The sequence below is a fragment of the Echinops telfairi genome, unplaced genomic scaffold (assembly GCF_000313985.2).
Source record: "Echinops telfairi isolate 266 unplaced genomic scaffold, ASM31398v2 ScPeMD7_3509;HRSCAF=4178, whole genome shotgun sequence".
Taxonomy (NCBI): Eukaryota; Metazoa; Chordata; class Mammalia; order Afrosoricida; family Tenrecidae; genus Echinops; species Echinops telfairi.
In genome coordinates, this window is record NW_022107407.1 from 14,262,867 (window position 1) to 14,277,502 (window position 14,636).

General features: G+C 39.8%; 1 protein-coding gene and 1 pseudogene across 1 annotated transcript in view; one reads left to right on the top strand and one right to left on the bottom strand.

Annotated features, from left to right (window-relative positions):
• Positions 1-14,636, bottom strand: part of SNTG2 (syntrophin gamma 2) — a 442,011-nt gene that overhangs the window by 182,969 nt on the left and 244,406 nt on the right. The gene's annotated exons all lie outside the window — the stretch shown is intronic.
• Positions 11,900-12,907, top strand: LOC101659956 (annotated as a pseudogene).

Below are 14,636 nucleotides of genomic sequence, written 5' to 3' on the forward strand. Positions count from 1 at the left end.
TTTTTTTTTTTTGCTTTTCTCTGGCAACACTCCTCTCTATGATCCAATGGTGGAACACTTCTTAAATTTATCTAGTGCTGTCAAGCCATAAGAAGCCTTCCTGGCACTGTTGGATAAACAGTGGAGCCTGGTTCAAACAACCAGCCACTCTGCTGGAGGGTGATGAAGCTGTCTACTCCCATGAGGATTTACAGCGTGAGAAATCCTATGGGGGAGTTCTACTCCATTATTCAGGGTCCCAATAAGTCAGAATCAGCTCCATTGCAAAGGGTTGCTTTGCTTGCCTTGCTATAGTTATTCCATGTTATCAGGAGAGACCAATCTCTGGAGAAGGACATTTTGCTTGGCAACGTGGAGGGGTAGCAGGAAAGAGGAAGCCTTTGACAAGATGAACTGGTACAATACCACCAACAATGGGCTCAGGCAGAAGACCCGTGTTGAAGATGGCAAAGGTCCGGGCTGTATTTCATTCTGTTGCCCCTCGGGTCACTGTGAGTTGGAGCCACCTCAGTGGCACCAGCCCCCTGAGTCAGCACCAGCTCCATTATAGTGGATTTGACTAGTTGACTCCCTACAGCTATTCGGTTTCTCAATAAATCTTCTTTTTAATTCCAAGCAAAAGAGATGGTTTTCTCTATTAACAAGTATTTAAAATTTTGTGTTCTAACCCAAAAGTGAGAGGGTTGATGATGTAACATTTTGCCTCTTTAAACAGGATAAAGTTGGAAATTCTGGGGGAAGCTTTATTCTGTCCTATATTCCACCATATGTTGGAATCCATTCATCAGGACTAGGAAAGCAGCATATTTAACTTTATTAAAAATACTTTGGAGCTCTTTAAGCAATTCAAACTTACAACAACCTCCTAGACAAATCATTGATTTATTTACTGCTATCCATATACCTATCTTTTAGTACTCCTATTTCAGTAAATAGCAGTGCTGTGCCCCCACTGAAATCACTCGTTTCCTATGCTCAACCTATCTCAGAACTATAAGGTCTTTAATTGTGTGCTTAAGAGTGGCTAAATGTATTTCATATACACTACCATATTCAGGGGCTTTGTAAGCATTGGGTATTATATTGATGTAATGAACACTTTTATATTTACTTTAAAACATTTAAATTACAAAACCACATGCTTTCTTGAAGATAATGAAAACTTCATGTTTCAGTGATCTGAGAAGCTAAATTGTCAACAGACACTTTGGGGTATATGCATACAATTTAGATTAACATCTGGTTCCTTAAGTCTGATGCTATTGGTAAATGCATATGGGGCTAATTCAATTTTCACAGGTTTACTGCATCTTGAAAATTACTTTCTAGAGTCATCCATGATCTTGTTATTTCTTTACCAGTAATAGCATGGTCCCAGGCCACATCACAATGGCCTCAGTGCATTCATCATGCCACCAAAATAGTAATTGTCTGAAGAAAATGCTGATTTTGATTCTGAGAAAAATGTCCACGCATAGTGAATGATGGGGGTAGTGCGGAGTGGAGATCCAAAGCCCATTAGTAGGCCACTGGAGATCCCCTTGCGGAGGGGTCTCGGGGAGGAGACGAGCCAGTCAGGGTGCGATGTAGCAACGATGAGAAATACAACTTTCCTCTAGTTCCTAAATGCGTCCTCCCCGCTCCCACTACCATGACTCGAATTCGACCTTGCAAGTCTGGCGGGACCAGAGGATGTACACTGGTACAGATAGGAACTGAAAATGCAGGGAATCCAGGGCAGATGATCCCTACGGGACCAGTGGTGTGAGTGGCGAGGCAGGGAGGGTGAAGGGAGAATGGGTAGAAAGGAGGGAACCGATTGCAAGGAACTATATGTGACCTTCTCCCTGGGGGACAGACAACCGAAAGGTGGGTGAAGGGAGACGTCGGACAGGGCAAGATATGACAAAATACCAGTTTATAAACTATCAAGGGCTCATGAGGGAGGGGGGAGCGGGGAGGGAGGGGAAAAATGAGGACCTAATGTCGGGGGTTTAAGTGGAGAGAAAATGTTTTGAGAATGATATACAAATGTGCTTTACACAATTGATGTGTGTATGGATTGCGATAACAGTTGTATGAGCCCCTAATAAAATGTTTAAAAAAAAAAAAGGTCCACGCATGGTGATGTTATTTTACTAGGAATAAAAAAATAAATGAAAGAAATTCCTCTTAAGAAATTTCAGGAGTGACGACTCGAAAGGGGGAATAGTTGATCAAAATATTGTTTAGGAAAAGAAGAAGCATATAGGCGGGAATGCTTCATTACAGGTAATGCACAGTTTATCTGCTTATCTGAAAGAAGCACTCGGGGACTGCGGGGGTGGGGGTGGGGTGGGGGGGTTGTCGGACTGCAGGTAAAGAAAGACCTTGGGAGGGCAGAAGAATGGGCGGGATGGGTTGCTCACAGCCCTGAGTGCATTGAGTGCATTGATTGCGCAGCTCTTCTTAATACCATTGATATATTTAATTGTGTGATATGCAAATTACATGAAAACAAAGCTATTACAAACAGAATTGGAATTTCCTTTTTTTGTGCAATGCATCTTTGTTAATGAAGTGATCATTCCATAACATTTCTCCTTGCCTTTTCCGTCACTTTTCCAGTTGAGATGCATTGAGCTAGAAAGTCAGATTTTATAAGGCCATCTGAAAAGAATATTTCCCTCCATTTTATACTTTGAAGATATTTTAAGGAGTTCCAGTAGCAAATATGGCTACTATACCCCTTAATAGTTTAGGAGAAATTTTCAACCAAAATTATCATAAATAACTTCAGTTGAGTAAATTTATTTATTTACTTTATCCTGAGCTCCTTTTGTCGAATTACAACTCATATGGGGAACAGGTGGATATAGCTGCTCAAACCATCACTAAAAGTTTAGTATATGTGCTGCCGAAGCAAGCACATTATCACTAAAAGTTTAAAGTGTGTGCTTTTGTACCCTCAGAGTTCTATAACAATAAAGGTAGAGCATAAAATCATTTTAATAACAACATGGTACAGCTCTGAGATTGTGTTTCTAAAACATTGGAGATTAAAAGTTTTTAAAGTCTTCACATGAACGCAGTCATCCACTGGATGCTGTTAATTACAGTTAGAAGCTCAATGGCAGAAGGACTCTTACACCTTCCTCACATACAGAATTGTTTTCACACATGGATGGTTTTGTATAAAATATCTGAGATTTTGTAAATGAGTCAGTAAAGTGCCTGATACGTCTATAGGATAGTAAAGTTTGATACGTCCATATTCAGAATGGAAATAACTTTAGAGAATGAATATACACTTGTACCCCATCAGGTTCTCTGAAGCATTGCACTTCCTCTCCACATCAGTTCTACGTGCCACGCACTCTCCCTGACTGTGATAGTTAGATTCTATATCAACTTGCATGGTCTAGGATCCTCCTCTGAGAAGCTCTAATAGAGTATGGTCAGCTCCATAGTGAGGTCGTCTGTGAAGCTGTCACGCAGCTTTGGAGAATAAATGTCCATGGTCTGTCTCAACTTTGATAAGATTGATGGGAGATTTACTCAGGGTGTGGCACACTCTTAGTATACAGCGATAGTGTGAGGAAGCTATTGGACTTCTATTGCTGGATTTGGATCCTGCATATAGTTCATCGACTTCCATTATGTCCCCGGGGCAAATAGACTACTGCCAACCTTGGATTCAGTAGACTGATCTCAGTCAGCTCTGCACCTAATGGCTTATGCTTCCCTGCTTCATGTTCCTGCTTTCTGTTCATCAACCCAGGCAGCTTCAAGGACCAGGAAACATTTTTGGCTTACATTTAACCCATGGACTTGAACTGTACTGGCCTTAAGATCTTCTACAACTGGTTGAGCCATTTATTGGAATTCATCTCTTTCTACATGCATACACATATGTGTCAGTTGTTTTGCTACTCTAGAGAATTCAGTCTAACACAGCTACCATCTCCGTTTGTTGTGTTGCTTTTTTTCACTTGGTGGTGAGATATTTGTGTATGTTTCGGTCATTGAACTCTGTAATCCAAGAAAAAAATGTTCCATGGAGCTATGAGGGTCTTTGATGTCAGAATTATGGCATTGCTAGTTAATATTCAGAATTTGACACACAGTAGTAGTTGCTTGTTAAGATACTTGCTGTACAGGAATGGAGAAATACTTGCTTGTGTCCGTTATAAACCGCTTCCCAAGAAGACTGTCTATGAATCTACATAAAGGAAAGTTTTAAGGCTTCTCCAGACAAGAATTGTAAAATGTATAATTTCATAAATGTATGATTTTATAATTTGTATGATTCTATCTAGTCCTATCTAGACAAGTTGTGCATTCTTGGGGAAGCCATTTTATGTATCTAACATTTTTCTTAGTAAAATAAGAAATTCTTTTAAACTGACAAACTTGTTTGTTTACGAGAGGTTTCCCTAAAAAAACTGGAATAAAGCTCCACTGGGCAGAATGTTCAGAGTATGCATTTTTCCTGCTAAGTGAGCACCAAGAAACTTTATTTGAGATAATGCACCCAGGTGCATCATCTGGGAAGGATCTCTCTGGTCACAGTGAATTTATTTTTCGTAAAAGCAGTTTTGCTCGAACCTCTTTTTTGGTGATAGCCAATTTAAGAGACCAGCATGCAGCTGTGTTTCTTGCTCTGGAAAAATGCTGAAGAAACTGTTGTGATGTTGAACATAGCTTAAAAGAATAGCACTATGGGAAAACAAGTGTATGAGTGGTTTTCTCATTTCAAAAAATGTGAAATGTCAATTGATGACAAACTTTGCTTTGGATGGCCTCAGCTCCCTGAAAGGATGAAAATGTCAACAAAATTCATGCACTTTTTCTCAAAGACAGAAGACAGACCATTAAAGAGATGGAGAAGTTATCTGAACTATCTAGGACTCGGTTCAGTGAATGTTAACAGAAGATTTGCGAATGAGAATGGTCTCTATGAAATTTGCACCCTTGGTTGTGATTGACCAGAAAAACAGAAGATTGAGTGGAAACATGCTGTGCTTTGAAAGAACATCTCCAAAGAGACCCAGATATTTTCCCCAAGGTCATTACTGATGATGAGACATGGTGCTATTCTTATGACCCCAGAAGCAAACATCAATCAGCCAGTGGAGGATGTGATTGTCACCTCACCCCCCAAAAGCTAGTCAAGTGAAACCAAAGATCAAGATGATGCTCATTTGTTTTGTTTTGTTTTTTGATGTGAGGGGATAGTGCATTTGGAGTCTGTCCCCCCAGGTCAGACTGTTAATCAAGTTTTCAATTTAGAGGGCCTGAAAAGATTATGAAATAGTGTGTGACAAAAAAGCCCGATTTGTGGCAGATGGGGGACTGGTTTTGCTACCATGACAGTGCCACCCACTCATGCAGCTATCTCAATGTGCCAGTTTTTGCTAAAAAGATCACGCTTCTCTTGTCCCATACACCTTACTCACTTGACCTTGCTTTGTGCAACTTCTCTTTGTTTCCACGAATGGAGAGGGGCATGAAAGGACAATGATTTGACGATGTAGAAGAGGTGAAGAAAAAATGAGGGTGATGCTGTCGGCCATCTAAACAGATGAGTTTGAAAAATGCTTCCAAGAATGGAATCACAGACTTGACAAATATATTAAATGTAATGGAGAGCATTTTGAAGGTGACAGGGTTGTTTTGTAAAAAAAAAAAAAAAATTAATACATAGGGTTTGGGGGGAAAAGTCCATTGTTTGAGGGGGGTACCCTGCCATATGTCACAAATCAAATGATAGAATGTACAGAAAAGGACACTCTAAACTGTAAAGAAATTTATAAATTTCAGTATTTTTAAATCAGTCTTCCTTATTTCTGTTGAGTCTTAGGATCAATTAACTCAATTCTTATTGGGTTGATTATGATAATTCTGCAAACTATAACCTCTTTGGAAAGACCCATTACATAATAAAACTTCCAGAAAGAAAACTGTTCTAAATAATCGCTTTAAAAATTTTAATGACAATGACTTTTCTGGAGGCATGCCTCTTAGGATTTTAAGGAATATTTAAATTTTATGAAAGATCATTAAGTAAGCTTCACTCTCTGTTGTACTGAACCTTGAAGGTTCATCCCAGTATGTGTAAAGAAACGCCCTGATCACAATGACTGGTGTATTATCACACCTTTCCTGGTCATAGGTGAAGACTGGCTCAAGTTTGTGCACATGATGCATGAGCAGTCTCTTTAGTCATCGGATGCCTTTCAGATAAAACCAACAAGCTCACTGTCATTGAGTTGATTGATTTTGACTCATAGTGACCCTATAAGACAGGGCAGAACTGCTCCGAGGGTTTCCGTGTCTATAACTCTTATGGGAGTAGAAAGCCTTGTCTTTCTCCTGACCTTGATTCAAATAAAAACCATTGTCCAAACAAATATCTTACGTTTTTTCAAAAACAGAATCAGTTTAGCCAAGCAGATGTTCACTTCTGGGATTTAAATCTTACAATAAGGAGTCAATTATGTAGTATTCAGTAGGAGGAGAAGTTAAAATGATGATGATAACATAATCATTATGACTGTTTATTGAACATTTATTCTATACCAGGTGTGATGAAAAGATTTGATAGGGTGTGATGAAAAGATTTTGTTGTTACTTAACCAAAAAAAATTGTGTGATGTAGCTGAAGATGAGTGTTTAAACAAGTTCTCCAAATACTAGCGTTTGGAAATGACAAGTTTCTGACGAGACCTTTAGTCTGTCTTAAAACAAAGTTTTTATTATTCCAAACTGTATATAATCTTTAGAATATAGCCACAGATTATGTGAAATTATGAGTAAACAAATAGGTTAATTAGATATAAACACACACACAAATAAAACAAACAAAAGCATCTCACTGTCATTGAGTCGGATCTGACTCATCCTAACCCTATGACAGGGTTGAATTGTCCACGTGGATTTCCAAGATGCTAACTCTTTACGGAAGTACAAAGCTTCATCTTTCTCCCACAGAGTGGCTGGTAGTTTTGAACTATTGACCTTGCTGTTAGCAACCCGAAAGGTAAAACCTACAACACAAGTCTATAAGTATACAGTGGGATACAATTTGCTGTGTTAGGCAGAAAAGCCAGCTGGCATACAAACGAAAGTAAATATTCAGTTTTATATTGATTGATAGAAAGGTGAATGAAAGATATTCTATGTAGTCTTGTTTGTGGAGGTACCATGCAATGCTGAAAAATTTGTATGTGCTTAGCACTGTACTATGCACTTTTGACTGGTTGTCTCATTTATTCTTCAACACAAAGTTTTCAGACAGGACACCATTTTGATAAATACCATTCCGGAAGCAGGAAATATGAGGCTTAGTTAGGGTAACAGTTGATTCCAGATCACACTATAGGATAGATGAATCACAGAGCAGGTGTAACAGCTAATCATAGACTTTCAAGATGCATACTTTTGTGTCTTTGAATAACCTTTACAGTGCTACATTTTTAGTTCTTCATAATTGAAATGAAAAGAGAGGTTCACAGCCAAATAGAATATGGGGTTTATCAAAGAAATTACTGTCAGAAAATAAGTGATTAATTGTAGAACCTTTAGATATGCATGTTTGAGATTGCAATGTAGGGTAAGGCAACACAAAGCCTTGGAAGTAAGACATGGAACAAAGATGTGTTTACTGGGTGGGGGCAAGAAAACAAAATAACTGAAACACAAAACGAAAACCCACATAACATTAAATACTGACGTGAACAAGTATAAAACCCACAAAATCTCTGATACTAACAGCATTTCAGAAGCTCAGGACCCAGGAGTCTATACATCTTAGATATTTTAGAGGAGGGAAAAATAATTACACAGGACTAGAAATTACACACTCAACTTTGAATTACTTTGGCTGAAAATAAAAGGGGAAGAAATGGAAATGCTGTCTCTTATTTTACAGAGGTACTTTCTGTAGTTTAAATAACCTAAATGTTATACAGAGTCAATAACTTGGCAATCCTTTTGTTAAAATGAGAAGTCAAGTTCTTCAAGAAAACAGCAGAAGTTTTTTTATACTGTGTCAGATAATAAAGACCTTGGGTTGAAAGGCACTGAAAATGCAATTGGAGAAAAAAATGTTTCCTTATAGTAGAGTCAGTCTTAATAACCTGAATGAAGCAAATCTTTCAGAACATTATTTGCTGATGTGGCACAGTCAAAATGAAAATACACAGATGCAAACATCTATTTATAATTGGAATATGGGATTTGCAAATAATGAATCTAGAAAAATTGGAAGTAATCAAAATCAAATGGAATATACATAGTTTGATAGCCTACTGCTGGTGAACTGAAATGGACTGGCACTGGCCATTTTGAATTGGACACCACGTGGTTTAATATGGTGGACATGACACATTTAAGAGAAATGGCATCACATTCATCATCCAGAGGATTATTTAAAGGTCTCGAAATACCATGTTGTCATTGTATTTCTCAAAAAAAGCTCTTTTGAGAGGGACGAGACCCTATCCCTGAGTGCCAAGCCTTGAGGACAATACACTAGCATGGAGCACCGACTAACAGAGAGGACAATGGGCCTGGTCCAAGCTGACCTATACTGACCTCCTCCCTAGAAGAAGGCAAAACCGAGGACAACACTGAAGATATAGGCCAGAGAGAGAGGTGGGTCTGCCCAAACCACACAAGATTGAAAGTAGAGAGAGAGAGAGAGAGAGAAACCTGAGCATGGCTCTCCAAGCCATGGGGAGGACAACCCTGCTCAGAGCAGCCAATGCTCAGAGAGGACCCTAGGGACGGGCCCATCATGAGACAAGGCATTCCCTCCCTGACCCCTAGTACTGTGGGGGACAGCACTGGAGACAATGTGAGGAAAGTGTCCCTGGTCTGCCCCATGCACAGTGGGGTGAAATGCAAAGGAAGTGCAACAGGGCAGTACAGGGAGCAAAGTAACCAAGTCCCTGAGGAATCCTGAAAATAGATTTCTGACTTGGGGGACAAGGCTTGGCACCTCATCAGACTTGATCAGAAAACATACATAACAGTCAGCAGACAAACCTAGAACTACCTATTGCATTTTTGTTTTGTTTGTTTGTTTTTGTTTTTCTTTGCCTTTCGCCCTATGTCTATCTATATACGATAGGCAGGCAAACAATCCTGAGGAGAAAACAATGGGACTGGCAATTCTGGGGAATATGGGAGCACAGGGTTTGGGGAAGGGGAGTGGGGAGCCTACAAACTCAGGGATAAGAGAACAATAATAGATCTAAAATTGATGGCAAGGAGGATGTATAATGCCTGGTGGGATTCAATCAAGTGCAATTTATCCACAAGGAATTACTGAGAGCCAAATGGATGACAGTGAGCATGATAGTGGGATAGGAGGAAGGTGAAAGGAAATAGAGGAAAGAAATAGGACACAAAAGCTATTTATAGAGGCATAGCTAAAGGAATGCATATATGTAAACCCATTAATTTATAATGAAAGGGATAGATGCCAATACTCACATATTTATAAGACAGGAGACAGACTTTGGGGCTCTATTTAAGGCCTCCCCTATCACAAGGATACATTATTCTAATAACCTGGCACTCTTTGATACTCACCTTCCTGACACAATCTCTGAAGACAAGATGGGTGCATAAGCAAATGTGGTGAAGAGAGTGGACGGTGCCTGGCTATGAAAAGATACAGCATCTTGTCTTAAAGGCTTGAAGTTTACCAAGCAGCCATCTAGCAGGGCAGCAAAGAAGCCTACATGGAAGAAGCACACCAGGCTGTGTGACCATGAATTGTTAATGGGATCAGGTGTGTGGTATCAAGAGATCCAAAACAAATAACTATATCAATGCGATTGAGTGGAGACCCAAAGCCCATCTATAGACAACTGGATATACCCCAAAAGAAGGCTTACAAGGAAGGGATGATTAAACCAAGGGGCAGTATAGCACTGATGAAACACACATCATTTCTCTAGTTGCTGAATACTTCCTCCCCTACCACTACCATGACCAGTTCTACCTTACAAATTTGGCTAGAACAGAGCATGTACATGGGTACAGATACGTGCTCTTGAAACATGAAATTCAGGACAGATAACCCCCTCAGGAACAGTAGTGGGAGTAGTGATATTATGAGGGTAGGGGGAGGGCCAGGGAGGGGAAAGGGGGAGAAAGGGGGCATCCATCACAAGATTGGATATATAGCCCCATCCCACTTGAAGGGGATGAATAACAGACATGTGGGTGAAGGTAGATACAATGGACAGTGTAAGATATGAAATAATAATAACAATCTATAATAGATCAAGGATTCACGTGGGTGGGAGGGTTAGGAGGGAGGTGAAAAAAGAGGAGCTTATATCAAGGGCTCAAGTAGAAAAAGTTTTGGAAATGATGATGGTAACATATGTGCAAATATGCTTGATTCAATTGAGCTGTAAGAGCCCCCAATAAAATGATTGAAAAAAATAAAAATAAATAAGTCAATTAAATTAAATAAATAGAAGATCATTTTATAGGCCTGTTTTTCAATTTTATACACCAAAAACTAATGCCATGTATGAGAACATTGAACGTTTTTACCAATTTCTGCAGAATGAAAATGATTAAATGTGCAGTCAAGGTAAATTGATAATTATTGGTGATTGGAATGCAAAGGTTGGAAACAAAGAAGGATCACCCTTGTAGACAAAAATTTTCCAAAATTTTCATGATAAAATTTTTCAAGTTCAATGACTTATTCATTGCAAATACCTTTTGTCAACTACTTAAGCAGTGGCTGCACAAGAGAACCTCACCAGACGAACATAAAGGAACCCACTCAATTCCATCTGTTGAAAGAAACAATAGAAAAGTTCAACATCGTAAGTTAGAAAAGACCACCAAGGACTCATATGTAAGTTCATGGAATTCAAGGATGTTGAACTTGAGTGAATTGCACTTGAATATATAGGCCATTGCAGTAATTGATTGGACACTAATGACTGAACACCAAATGATTTGTGGACTGACACTAAACACATCATGCAGGAAGAAACCAAAAGGCTAATCAAATAAATGGATGAAAGAATAGAATAAAATGGATGTCATTAAAGACCTTGACACTTGCATGTTAGTGTAGAATAGCTAACGTAAAAGGAGGAAATGATGAAGTAAAAGAACAGGATATTTCTAAGTGTGACTCACGAGAACAAAGTAACGCATTGTAAGGAAACATGCAAAGACCTGGAGTTCCAACATCAGATGGGAAGAATATGCTTAGAATTCCTGAAGATAAAAGAACGGAAGAAACAATTCAACGTGTTGAATTACAATATTGAAAGATTCTATTGGAAAAATTGTGAACACTGTAGGAAGGTTCAAATGAAGATGAAATGAATACATAGATCTAGAACGACTGGTATTAAATTAAAATTTCACTCTGCACTGAAGGCAATAAAAAAATAAAATGTTCCAAGAATTGACAGAATACCAGTTAAAATGTTTCAGCAAACAGGTGCAGCACTATGGGTGCTAACTAGTCGATGTCGAGAAATTTGAAAGCCAACTACATGCCCCCTAAAAGGTTATTCTTCAGAACACTAAAAGTATCTAACGATGTCATTAATATCACTTCCAAGTGAAATTTTGCTTAAGATAATTGGAAAAAAATACTTGCAGCAGTACATCAACATGAAACGGCTGTAAATTCAAGCCTGATCCTGACGAGACGGAGAAGGTTAGGGATACTGCTGCTCAGGCCATGTGCATCTTGGCTGAAAGTACAAGTCCCAGAAATATGTTGAAGTGCATTTCAGTGGCTGTGCAAGGCATAAGATAAGCTGGATGTTGATAACTATGTAAAAATAGTAACGCCAGAGGCCCGGAGTCAAAGCTGGTTCCTATTCCATCTGAGCGGTCGTCCGTCGCCTCATTCTCTTCCAACATGACAGATGCCGCTGTGTCCTCACCAAGGACTTCGTGGCCGTGGCCATTTCCAAGATGGCGGTAGCGCCCATCGAACGGGTCAAGCTGCTGCTGCAGGTGCAGCATGCCAGCAAGCAAATCACCGCAGATAAGCAGTACAAAGGCATCATCGACTGCGTGGTACGTATCCCCAAGGAGCAGGGAGTCCTGTCCTTCTGGCGTGGTAACCTGGCCAATGTCAACCGATACTTCCCCAGCCAGGCTCTCAACTTTGCCTTCAAAGATAAATACAAGCAGATCTTCCTGGGTGGTGTGGACAAGAGGACCCAGTTCTGGCGCTACTTTGCAGGGAACCTGGCATCGGGCGGTGCCGCGGGGACCACATCTTTGTGGTCTGTGTACCCTCTTGATTTTGCCCGTACCCGTCTAGCAGCTGATTTGGGCAAAGTCGGCGCCGAACGGGAGTTCAAAGGCCTCGGTGACTGCTTGGTTAAAATCACCAAGTCTGATGGGATTAGGGGCCTGTACCAGGGCTTCAACGTGTCTGTGCAGGGGATGATCATCTACCGGGCTATTTCGGCATCAATGACACCGCAAAGGGAATGCTTCTGGATCCCAAAAACACCCACATCTTTGTCAGCTGGATGATTGCACAGTCCGTCACAGCCGTGGCTGGGTTGACTTCCTACCCATTTGACACTGTTTGTCGCCGAATGATGATGCAGTCGGGGCGCAAAGGAACTGACCGGCATGCTGGACTGCTGGAGGAAGATCGCTCGGGATGAAGGGAGCAAAGCATTTTTCAAGGGCGCCTGGTCCAATGTGCTCAGAGGCATGGGTGGTGCCTTTGTGCTGGTCTTGTACGATGAAATCAAAAAGTACACATAAGTTATTTCCTAGTGGGTTTCCCCCGTGAATGAGCATGTTGTATTATATAACATATCTCAAGCATTCTTGGCAGACGGTTGGCTGTCTAGATCAATGGCAACTACCTACTGGTTGAAAATGGGAAGCAATAATATTCATCTGACCAGTTTTCCCTTAAAGCCATTTCCACGATGATCGTGATGATGATGGGACTCAATTCTATTTTTCATTTCAGTCACTCCTAATAAATAAACAAATTTGAAGAAATAAAAATTATCTGAAACACACACACAAAAATAGTAACTTTAGAATACTTAATTTTGTTTATATGGAACCTGTATATAATTTGAAGGAGCCTTTTGAAAAGCAAAAAGCAAAGGAAAAGCACACTTTATATTTTAAAAACAGGAAAAGTTTGCACATGGGTTGTATGCTTTCACCAATCTACTCACTGAACAAATACTACGAGAAGTTGAACTATGTGAAGCAGAAAATATCATTAGGACAGTAGGAAGACTCATTAGGAAACTGTACATATAGACAACACAACTTTTCTTGGTGACAATGAAGAGGTGTTGAAACACTTCCTGATGAAGATCAAAGACTACCGATTTCAATGCTAATTACAACTTAATCTAAAGAAAACAGCAATCCTCCCAACTGGACAAAGAAGCAACCTTAGAATAAAGGGAGAAAATATGGGAGTTGTTAAAAGTTTCCTTTTGCTTGTAGCCACAATCAATGCCAAGGGAGCAGCAGTCACAGGAAACAGCAAAAAGCAGAAACACAACACCGAAGTACCTCTTGGGGTGAATCTGCTGCAAACTATTTCTTTAGAACTTTAAAAACAAAGATACCTTTTGGAGATGAGGGTGCAACTGATTGAAGCCATGGTGCTTTCCATTTTCTAATACGCATGTGAAAGTAAGAAAAACTAAAAAAAAATTAGGTGTTTTTGTTTTGTTTTAGGAATTTGAGAATTGAGTTACATTAAATCATGTTGGTGAACAATACTGAATGGACTCCTGGAAAAATGAATATATGCTGGAAAAAGTACAGCTAGATTGTCCCTTAAAAGTAAAGATGAGAAGACTTTGTTTTATGTACATAAGGTGACCAGATGTCCAGCTTTTGGCGGGACAGTCCCGCTTTTTAACAATTTTCCCCGCGTCCTGCGGCATTTTAAAAAAGCCCCAATTTTTGGAAAGAATACACGATGAGCTAGGGTAGACGGTTTTTGGCTGCCATGTGGCTATTTCACCAGGATATGAGTTTTATCAATGGTGTCCGCTTTTGTCCCGCTTTACCAATGTTAAAATCTGGTCACCTTACGAAGAGGGACTGATCCCTCAAAGGAAATAGAGGAAAGAACTAGGAGACAAACGGCATTTATAGAGGTCTAAATAAAGGCATGTACATAAATAAATATATTTATATGAGGATGGGGAAATAGATCTATGTGCATATATTTACAGGTTTAGTATCTAGGTAGCAGATAGACATTGGGCCTCAACTCAAGTACTCCATCAATGCAAGAATACTTTATTCTGTTAAACTGGCATTCTATGATGCTCACCTTCCCAACACAATCGCTGAAGACAAAGCGGGTGAGTAAGCAAACATGGTAAAGAAAGCTTATGGTGCCTGGCTATCAAAAGATATAGAGTCTGGGGTCTTAAAGACTTAAAGGTAAACAAGCAGCCTTCTAGCTCAGAAGCAACAAAGCCCACATGTAAGAAGTACGATAACGAGATGCCAAAGGGATCAGTTATCAGGCATCAAAGAACAAAGAAATTGTACGATTGTGTGCACACCTCCCTGATATGATTGCTGAAGACAAATGGGTGCATAAGCAAATGTGGCGAAGAAAGCTGATGCTGTCTGGCTAT